General features: G+C 46.0%; 1 pseudogene; it reads left to right on the top strand.

The window, feature by feature from the left end:
• Positions 1-447: 447 nt before the first annotated feature.
• Positions 448-9,067, top strand: LOC115115911 (brefeldin A-inhibited guanine nucleotide-exchange protein 3-like; annotated as a pseudogene).
• Positions 9,068-11,057: the final 1,990 nt, after the last annotated feature.

Below are 11,057 nucleotides of genomic sequence, written 5' to 3'. Positions count from 1 at the left end.
TACCTGACATGATGACTCCTTGCTGTCCCCAGTCCACCTGACCGTGCTGCTGCTCCAATTTCAACTGTTCTGCCTTATTATTATACGACCATGCTGGTCATTTATGGACATTTGAACATCTTGGCCATGTTCTGTTATAATCTCCACCCGGCACAGCCAGAAGAGGACTGGCCACCCCACATAGCCTGGTTCCTCTCTAGGTTTCTTCCTAGGTTTTGGCCTTTCTAGGGAGTTTTTCCTAGCCACCGTGCTTCTACACCTGCATTGCTTGCTGTTTGGGGTTTTAGGCTGGGTTTCTGTACAGCACTTTGAGATATCAGCTGATGTACGAAGGGCTATATAAATACATTTGATTTGATTTGATTCCCTGGGCTCCCTGTCTTCCCTGGGCTCCCTGGCATATCAGGATACCTCCGTCAGGCTTACCTCAGCTACAGTATCCTTAGGATGGAGTCTCTGTTGATCTCAAAGGTGGAGGAGTACGTGATACAGAGAATTACCTGTAGGGCAAGGACACAAAGTGTCACGTTCTGACCTTAGTTCCTTTGTTTTGTCTTTGTTTTAGTATGGTCAGAGCGTGAGTTGGGGTGAGCAGTCTATGTTGGTTTTTGTGTTCGGCCTAGTATGGTTCTCAATCAGAGGCAGGTGTCGTTAGTTGTCTCTGATTGAGAATCATACTTAGGTAGCCTTTTTCCACCTGGGTTTTGTGGGTGTTTATTTTCTGTTCAGTGTTTTTCCAGCACCATTCAGGACTGTTTGTTTGTTGTGTTATTTATTGTTTCAGTGTTCTATTACTTTATTAAAGAATATGGACACTTACCACGTTGTACCTTGGTCCTGACCTCCTTCCACCTACGACGACGCACGTTACACAAAGGCTTGTAAAACACCCATTACAGGTACAAATACAGATGTCCTGCCAGGCAATCAGCCAGGGAACAGAAACCAGCTGCATAAAACAAACCCAACGCTTTGTGTGACTGCTGTCAAAACAGACCACATAACTTCAAACACTCAGCAAAGCACTTGGAAATAAATGGAGCTAGAAGTGTATTTACTGTGTCCTTTGACAACAGTGCTATTTTCATTTTGTCATATATGTGCCCAGGGCCTCTGAGGGTGGAGGAGCAACAGGGTCTCAGGGTAGTATGGAACAGAAGAAGAATGACACCCCATTGATCTTACAGTAATAACTCTTTGTAGACTAGAGACATGCGAGGTGCAGCCACTTACAGCTACTAGTAAAGTAGGCTGTAAAACAATCTGCAGTTTAAAAAAGTACCATGTACAAAAAGTGGCATGATCATGAAAGCCACAATAGCAATCTGTCAGCAAATCTACACAGCACTGTGAATTGGCATGCACATGGCAAGGGCGACCTGTCACAGTTCTCGCATTTTGTCCAACTTTTGATTTTCTACAACTACATGATTTACATCAGTTCCAAACAGCCCCCAACTGAACCTGTTGAAGTCCAGTTAGTCTAGCTGTGTGGCATGGTTTACAGGATGCCCCATTCTAAGGTATGCCCAGTACTGTACAATGCAGTGATTTGTGGCAAACTGAGACAGCATGTACTGTACCAATTCAAATCTTAATTGTCACATGTAAATAACAGGTGTAGACTAACAGTGAAATGCTTACATAGCTGCCCTTCCCAACAATGCAGAATACTATATACATATGCATACATACAGTTGAGTTTTTCACAATTCCTGATATTTAATCCTAGTAAAAATCCCCTGTCTTATGTCAGTTAGGATCACCGCTTTATTTTAAGAATGTGAAATGTCAGAATAATAGTCGAGAGAATGATTTATTTCAGCTTTTATTTATTTCATCACATTCCCAGTGGGTCAGAAGTTTACATATACTAATTGAGTGTTTGGTAGCATTGCCTTTAAATTGTTTAAAAGCCCTGCACTGTTAGTTTGTTTCTCTCTCATCGGAAGAACTCTCATCTGAAGAAGAATTATTTCTCCCACCAATATTATATAGAGATTGTCCTTGGTTGGCTTTTATTAAGGTGAGACACTGAGCCTTGTGTCTCAAACACCACCCCATTCCATACATGGTACACTGCTGTTGACAGGGAATAGGGTGCCATTTGGGATGGCCTGAGACACTGACTTATGGTCTGTTTGTTTGTACAGTGAGAACCAGCTGCTCTACCTAGAATGCATCCTGTCTATTCTCAGCAGCTGTCCTCCCACCATGCACCTGAACAGAGGCTTCACAGACCTGATCTGGTAAGGCCTGCCCATGGCTGACATACAGAATAAACAGTCACAATTCCCTGTCTGATCACCTGCCTCCCTATTCCTTATAATCACTTAAGGGGTACCTACATATGGTCTTCATAACACATTCATAAGCAATACTTGAGCACTTCAGAAAATAAGTACCCTTCAAGTGTTAGCTATATTATCTGTCTATATAAAACATGTGACATGTCTTGTCCTCTTTCCCCAGGAAGCAGCTGTGCCCTTCGTTGGTGGTGATCATGGGAAACCCTGTGAACGACAAGACTATCACCTCGGGCCACGGAGGTGGGTGTCCGGTACTGGACCCCTCTCTGGGCGGGGTGTCTAACCAGGGCCAGGGGGATCCGGCTGCTTCTCCACCACCCCTGCCATGATCGGCCCGGTGTTGCGGACCATCTGCTATGTGGCAGCAGAGCTGGTGCGCCTGGTGAGCTGTGTGGAGTCCATGTGAAGCCTGTTCTGCAGTCGCTGTACCACCGCGTCCTGCTCTACCCTCCCCCACAGCACCGCGTGGAGGCCATGAAGACCATGAAGGAGGTGGTCAGAGCCCCAGAATCCTTACGGTTCACCAGTCACCTTAAATCCCTTAACATAATGTTTATATATCAACCAATCAATTAGCCTATCGGTTAATCGAAAGGTCACTGGTTCAAATCCGCGAGCCAACTAGGTGAAAAATCTGTCGATGTGCCCTGAAAGCAAGGCACTTAACCGTAATTGCCCCTGTAGATCTCTCTGGATAAGAGCATCTACTAAATGACTAAAATGTCAGTGTAAATGAATTAGACCGTGGAATGTTGCTGCTTTATCGACAGTACCAGTGTTGCAGAGGGGATACAATAAGCGAAAATCAAGTTGGGTGTCTTTGTTTGTTTGCGTATTGTAGATTCTGGGGAGCCCTCAGCGCTTGTTTGACCTGGCTGGTCCATGTGTAAGAGTCTAGGAAAAGGTCCTTCTCCAAGAGGAAGTCTCACCTGGACCTGCTCAAACTGTGAGGACCCATAATCTCTTATTTGATTTAGCACTAGAACTTGTGAAAAAAAGAATATGTCTCTACCTATCTGTAACCCATACATCATGTACTAGTGAGAAGGAAGTAGTACTGCTGTAAACCTCTACGTAGTGTTTATGGTGTGTGTGTGCCTACAGGGTGATGGATGGAATGACCGAGGCCTGTATGAAGGGGGGCATGGAGGCCTGCTATTCCTCAGTGTCGTGTGCCTGTGCCCTCCTGGGAGCTCTGGATGAGCTGGGTCATGGGCGTGGCCTACAGCCAGAACAGGCCAGCATGCTCCTGCCCCGATTGGATGAGCTGAAAGAGGGGGCAGAATCCATGCGGGAGTCCATGGAGATCAACGAGGCAGACTTCCACTGGCTGCGCCACGTCCTTTCCTCTGAGCACGCTCCCTGGGAGCCCTCCGGCGCGGAGCACAGCCCCGACATCAGCATCACCACGGATACGGGCCAGACCACTCTGAAGCTGGGACAGACCACTTCAGAAGGGGAGGAGTGTTGGGAAGAACCCCGACTCCCTTCCTCTGGTGGGCCGGACGTTGACCCCTACCCTGAGCTACGCCCCTGTGTGAGGGAGCCGGGGGCGGAACCCGGCGGACCCCCAGACATGGTGCAGCGCAGCCATGCCCTTGTTTACCCCGACATCACCAACTTCCTGTCCGTGGATGCCCGAGCACATTCCCACTTCTTACGCTACAGCTAGTGTACCGGTAACTTTATTGTGGACGAGGGGGAGATGTCGCGCACTGAGATTGATTCCTGCGACCAGTACTCCATGGCGGCGGAGAAGGACTCGGGCCGCTCGGATGTGTCAGACATGGGCTCTAATAACTGCTCCCTGGCCGATGAGGAGCAGCCTCCCAGGGACTGTCCCAGCCACCGCTCCCTGAGCACAGCAGCCCTTTCCCTGAAGCTACTGAAGAACCAGGAGGCTGACCAGCAGAGCGCCCAGCTCTTTGTCCAGTCTCTGGCCGGCCTGCTACCTCGCCTGCTGGGGATGCACAGCACAACAGACGTGGACACTTCTCTGTAGAACTTCTCCTCCAAATTCTGCTCTGGTGTACAGGCGGGTAAGAGAGAGATTTTTATTTAACATTTTATTTAACTAGGCAAGTCAGTTCTTATTTACAATGACAGCCCACATCAGCCAAACCTGGACGATGCAAGGCCAATTGTGCGCCGCCCTATGGGACTCCCAATCACGGCCTAGATACAGTGATACAGCCTGGATACAGTGAGGATATGAAGGGAGATAGCATTAGATAATGAAGAGAGGACGTGAGATGACATCCGATGTCATTGAAACTTCCATTAAAGTAATGATAGTATCTTATTCTGCTAAGACATCATCTAATATTTCTAGGTACCACTGTTTGATAGAGACACTAAGGGATAATATTGACCTTATGTTCTCTCCCAGGTGGCATCCACTCTCCAGGTTCACACTACCCTCATAGCCTGAACTGTCAGGCCCTGATGAACGCTGACGGCCTTTACCTGGTCTCCTACTACGCCTTGCTCCTCAGCCTCAAACTCTGCTGGCAGGACTACTACCGCAGGAGGTCCATGCCCGTGCTGGTCAGCCTGGTGAGTGGAGGAGGTGGAGTCTATCTTAGTGCATAATAATATGATAAAAGTGGACTCTGAAATGATCCGCTGTCCCATCGCGCACTAATGACTCCTGTGGTGGGCCGGGCGCAGTGCGCGCTGACACGGTCGCCAGGTGTATGGTGTTTTCTCCAACACATTGGTGTGGCTGGCTTCCGGGTTAAGTGGGCATTGTGTCAAGAAGCAGTGTGGTTGTGTTTCAGAGGACAGACGGCTCTCTACCGTCGCCTCTCCCAAGTCCATACGGGAGTTGCAGCGATTAGATGCTACAGCCCAATGGGGTTGAATCAGACCCTTAAACAGGATACAGTACATCCACATCTATTGACAAAGACCCCTTGCCTGAAAAGGCACCAATGGGAGATAAGTCAGAACCTACACTATATCTATCTGTGTATTGACCCAGCAGTTCTGTAATGTGCTGTAGGCAGGCAGTAAACAGGCAGGCAGTGAACTAAGTCCAGTTAGAGAGACCTTGAGAGATTTAAGAGCTATAAAGGCACTCTGCATGACAATAACATCTCATACACGGAAGTAAATAGTAGAACTGACAACGGCCCCTTTGTCAATCAGTGTAGATGAAGGGGAGGAGACAGGTTAAAGAAGGATTTTTAAGCCTTGAGACATGGATTGTGTATGTGTGCCATTCAGAAGGTGAATGGGCGATGCCTTTGAATGGGGTATGGTAGTAGGTGCTAGGCGCACCGGTTTGAGTGTGTCAAGAACTGCAACGCTGCTATGTTTTTCACACTCAACAGATTCCCATGTGTATCAAGAATGGTCCACCACCCAATGGACATCCAGCCAAATTGACATAACTGTGGGAAACATTGGAGTCAACATGAGCCAGCATCTCTGTGGAATGCTTTCGACAGCTTGTAGAGTCCATGCCCAACGAATTGAGGCTGTTCTGAGGGCAAAAGGAGGGGGGTGCAACTCGATATTACGATGGTCTTCCTAATGTTTGGTATGCTCAGTGAATACCGATGTATTCTTGACCAATAAAACGTAGAAATGCCTCATGAGCTTAGTTCAACTGTTGTACACCATCAATACCCAAAATAGAAGCATGTTTTACTCCAATGTTTGTAAACTACGTAAATGTAAACAAACACTGTATAGCCTCAAAACATGGTTAAAACTATCATTTAGATATCATGGATGGTAAGTCCTTGCATCTCCAGACCCATCCATCAGCTTTTTACCAAAACGGAGGCAGGATGCCGCTTTGTTATTGTTTCAACTACAGATTCTAGCTTCAAGGGTCTGACTCAACCCCCATTGATCCTGTTTCATACATATAGGTTGATACATGGTTCAATGCACAGATAAGGGTCTGACTCACTTACTCAACCTTTAGGCATAGTGTTTGCCCGCTACATCCTGACGGGCTGCTGGAAGAACCTGATGGCCACCCTGTCCACCCCCCTGACGGGGCGCATGGCGGGCAGCTCCAAGGGCCTGGCCTTCATGCTGGGGTCTGAGGGGCTGAAGGAGCAGAGCCAGAGGGAGAGAGACACCATCTGTCTCAGCCTGGATGGACTACGCAAGGCAGTCAGGCTCAGCTGTGCTCTAGGTAACAGGACCCAACACCATGGTGACTGGAGATAATGCCTGCCTGACTGACTAGAATCCCTAAACAGGAAGGATGTACTAAACCCATTAGCTAGTGTGTTTACATCCGAGGCAGGCTGGGTCAAAGTATTTGAAAGAAAACAAAAACGATTTAATCACGTCTGGTTTAGAGATGTTTCCAGGAAGACGTTTTAAGATAATCATATTCCTGAATACGCAGTTGGCCTATTTGTGTAGCTATTGAAAATAGATACTGTATGAATTAAGGCCATAAAGTGTTGTGATTCTCCATTTGACTGCAGATGCTGCTATTGGCCAGGCCAGCTTGTCTTATTTACTCTCATATCTAATGAATATTCATGCATTCTCTAGGTGTAGCTGCCAATTGTGCCTGTGCCCAGATGGCAGCAGCCTCGTGTGTGCAGGAGGAAAAGGAAGAGAGGCAGGTGGGCGGGTCTGGAGATGCCATCACACAAGGTACGTACAGCCCCTCACATAGCATACTGTGCTATCTGTACATAGCGGTTCAATGGGCTGTTTCAAACTAAGAGACCCACTGTACTATAAAACTACAGTAAACACAAACAATTACTTTGGACTTGTCATTACTGCACAAGACAGGATACACAATAAAAAATCTCTATTTCAGAAAAGATCCCATTGTCACATTTTTTTTTGGAGTGGTTCTGGGATCTGTTCTGGTCCTGTGTGTGTTCCCAGTCAAGCAGCGTGTGGAGCAGAAACTGGAGCAGATGGGACGTCCTCAGGGGGTGCGGCTACACACGGCCCATGTGCTCTGCATGGAGGCCATCTTTAATGTCGGCCTGGAAATGGGCAGCCACAACCAGGACTGCTGGCCCCACGTCTTCAGGTAACACAGCAAAGCTGTGGCAGAGCAGGCGATGCAGAGAGAGAAGAAGAAACACTCTCCATAACAACTCAGAAAAGGCTGAGACAGGCATTCATGACAGCTTTGACGGATGCGTTCATGACAGCTTTGATATTGGATGCGTTCATGACAGCGTATGACAGTGGATACATTCATGACAGTGTAGGACAGTGGATGCATTCATGACAGCGCAGGACAGTGGATGCATTCATGACAGCGTAGGACAGTGGATGCATTCATGACAGCGTAGGACAGTGGATGCATTCATGACAGCGTAGGACAGCAGATGCATTCATGACAGCGTAGGACAGTGGATGCATTCATGACAGTGTAGGAGAGTGAATGCATTCATGACAGTGTAGGACATTGGATGCATTCGTGACAGCGTAGGACAGTGGATGCATTCATGACAGTGGGTGCATTCATGACAGTGTAGGACAGTGGATGCATTCATGACAGTGGAGGACAGTGGATGCATTCATGATAGCGTAGGACAGTGGATCCATTCAGGACAGCGTAGGACAGTGGATGCATTCAGGACAGCATAGGACAGTGGATGCATTCATGACAGCGTAGAACAGCGGATGCATTCATGACAGCGTAGGATAGTGGATTCTTGATACAGTTGCAGCCACAGGTTAATAACACTCATCTCTGTAACGACACTGAACAATACAGTAGCGTACCTGTCTCTGTCTACCCAGGGTTAGTGAATATGTCAGCTCTCTGGAGCACAGCCATTTCAGCGACGGAAGCTCCCAGGCCACCATGACCATCACCCAAGCCCAGCAGGCCGTAGATCTGGGGCTGGATTTGTGCGGCGAGGCCAGTCCGGACAGAGAGATGTGGACCTGAGCAGCCAGCCGGTCATTCAGCCCCAGTCCATCCAGGAGCTGCTGAGAGAGCAGCAGGGGGAAAGACCTGGACCGCAGCCTGATGACGGGGACCAGTGCATCCAAGGCCGTCTGCACTCTATCTACACAGTACCGTATTATAGGCTACAGGACTGTAATGTTTTGTCCACGGTCTCTGAATCACATACTCTGTTTCATATTGTGATTTCTGTTTCATTGACTTTCATGTCTGAATAGCAATATAAAACAATGTAGTTGCTGTTGAGGAATGCTACTAGGCTGAAACACAAATGTTTAAGTCAGTAACAAAACAGCCGGCCATGTAAAGAAAGTAGCCACCAGGTGGCAGTGTGGATCAAGCGCAGCTCAAATACTTAAAAGTATTTGACTGTATTTGACCCAGGCCAGTACTGCTGCATTTACACATGCATGCAAATTCTGATATTTTTCCACTAATTGGTCTTTTGACCAATCACATAAGATCTCTTCTTTTCAGATCTTTTTTTAGAGGTGATCTAATTTGTCAAAAGATCAGGATTGTCTGCATGTGTAAACGCAGTACTGCTACTATTGATTGTACAAAGAGTCACATGGTCATGCAGCATGTTCTCTTCTGGACATAGGCCATGATGGATGAGCTATAGCCTGATGGTTGAGAGAATGCCAAGCTGTCATCAAGGCAAAATTGCTTCCAACACTCTACTCAGCAAACTGGATGCAGTTTATCACAGTGCCATCCGTTTTGTCACTAAAGCACCTTATACCACCCACTACTGCGACTTGTATGCTCTAGTCGGCTGGCCCTCGCTACATATTCGTCGCCAGACCCACTGGCTCCAGGTCATCTACAAGTCCATGCTAGGTAAAGCTCTGCCTTATCTCAGTTCACTGGTCACGATGGCAACACCCATCCGTAGCACGCGCTCCAGCAGGTGTATCTCACTGATCATCCCTAAAGCCAACACCTCATTTGGCCGCCTTTCGTTCCAGTTCTCTCCTGCTTGTGACTGGAACGAATTGCAAAAGTCGCTGAAGTTGGAGACTTATCTCCCTCACCAACTTCAAACATCTGCTATCTGAGCAGCTAACCGATCGCTGCAGCTGTACATAGTCTATCGGTAAATAGCCCACCCATTTTTACCTACCTCATCCCCATACTGTTTTTATTTATTTACTTTTCTGCTCTTTTGCACACCAATACCTCTACCTGTACATGACCATCTGATCATTTATCACTCCAGTGTTAATCTGCAAAATTGTAATTATTCGCCTACCTCCTCATGCCTTTTGCACACAATGTATATAGACTCCCCTTTTTTTCCACTGTGTTATTGACTTGTTAATTGTTTACTCCATGTGTAACTCTGTGTTGTCTGTTCACACTGCTATGCTTTATCTTGGCCAGGTCGCAGTTGCAAATGAGAACTTGTTCTCAACTAGCCTACCTGGTTAAATAAAGGTGAAAAAAAGGAGGGAAAAAAAGGGTGGCTACTTTGAAATATATTTTGATTTGTTTAACACTTATTTGGTTACTACATGATTCCTTATGTGTTATTTCATAGTTTTGATGTTTTCACTATTATTCTACAATGTAGCAAATAGTAAAAATAAAGAAAAGCCCTTGAATGAGTAGGTGTGTCCAAACGTTTGACTGGCAAATAATTTCATAAAAAATCCTACAATGTGCTTTTCTGGATTTTTTCTTCTCATTTTGTCTGTCATAGTTGAAGTGTACCTATGATGAAAATGATAGGCCTCTCTCATCTTTTTAAGTGGGAGAACTTGCACAATTGGTGGCTGACTAAATACTTGTTTGCCCCACTGTATTATTCTATTTTTTTTTTTATGATAATGGCGCCGGAGGGGACGGCTGCCATTTTACGGGCTCCTAACCAACTGTGCTATTTGTTTTGTTTTTTAGTATTGTTTGGAACTCATTTTGTATATAATGTTGCTGATACCGTCTCTTATGACCGAAAAGAGCTTCTGGACATCAGAACATAAAGAAAATAATCTTAATGAGTCTGACGCAAAGGATATACTGATTTGTCGAGACAAGGCCCAAATCCCCGTCATTAGTGTGAAGAAAAGACAAAGCAAAAGGGGGAGGGTGCCTTGTGAGAATTCGCAGACGAGTAAGTAAACCACCACTACCCTCCGTATTATTGGCCAAAACAAACTGGACATTCTACGATTTAAGAATATCCTACCAAACAGGACATTAAAAACTGTAATATCTTATGTTTCACCAAGACATGGCTAAACAACGACACGGAAACTGGCTGGTTTCTCCATGCATCGGCAGGAGAGAGCAGCTATATCTAGTAAGGCGAGGGGAGGGGGTGTGTGTCAATTTGTCAGTAACTGCTAGTGCGAGATGTCTAATATTAAAGAAGTCTCAAGGTATTTTTTTAACCTTTTTTTAACTAGGCAAGTCAGTTAAGAACAAATACTTATTTTCAATGACGGCCTAGGAACAGTGGGTTAACCTCTAGCGACGAGCAATCCCATATCCGGGAGCGTAATCATAGCCTCAAGCGCATTACCATAACGCAACGTTTCCTATTCATGAAAATCGCAAATGAAATGAAATAAATATATTCAAACACAAGCTTAGCCTTTTGATAATAACACTGTCATCTCAGATTTTCAAAATATGCATTACAGCCAACGCTAGACAAGCATTTGTGTAAGTTTAGCATGGCATAATGCTATGCTAGGCTGTGCTGGCAGCAGGCAACATTTTCACCAATATAAGAAAAGCAACCAAATTAAATAATTTACCTTTGAAGAACTTCAGATGCTTTCACTCAGGAGACTCCCAGTTAGATAGCAAATTTTCCTTTTTTCCCA

Source organism: Oncorhynchus nerka, linkage group LG28, assembly GCF_034236695.1.
Source record: "Oncorhynchus nerka isolate Pitt River linkage group LG28, Oner_Uvic_2.0, whole genome shotgun sequence".
NCBI lineage: Eukaryota > Metazoa > Chordata > Actinopteri > Salmoniformes > Salmonidae > Oncorhynchus > Oncorhynchus nerka.
This window is presented reverse-complemented; position numbering and strand designations above follow the sequence as displayed.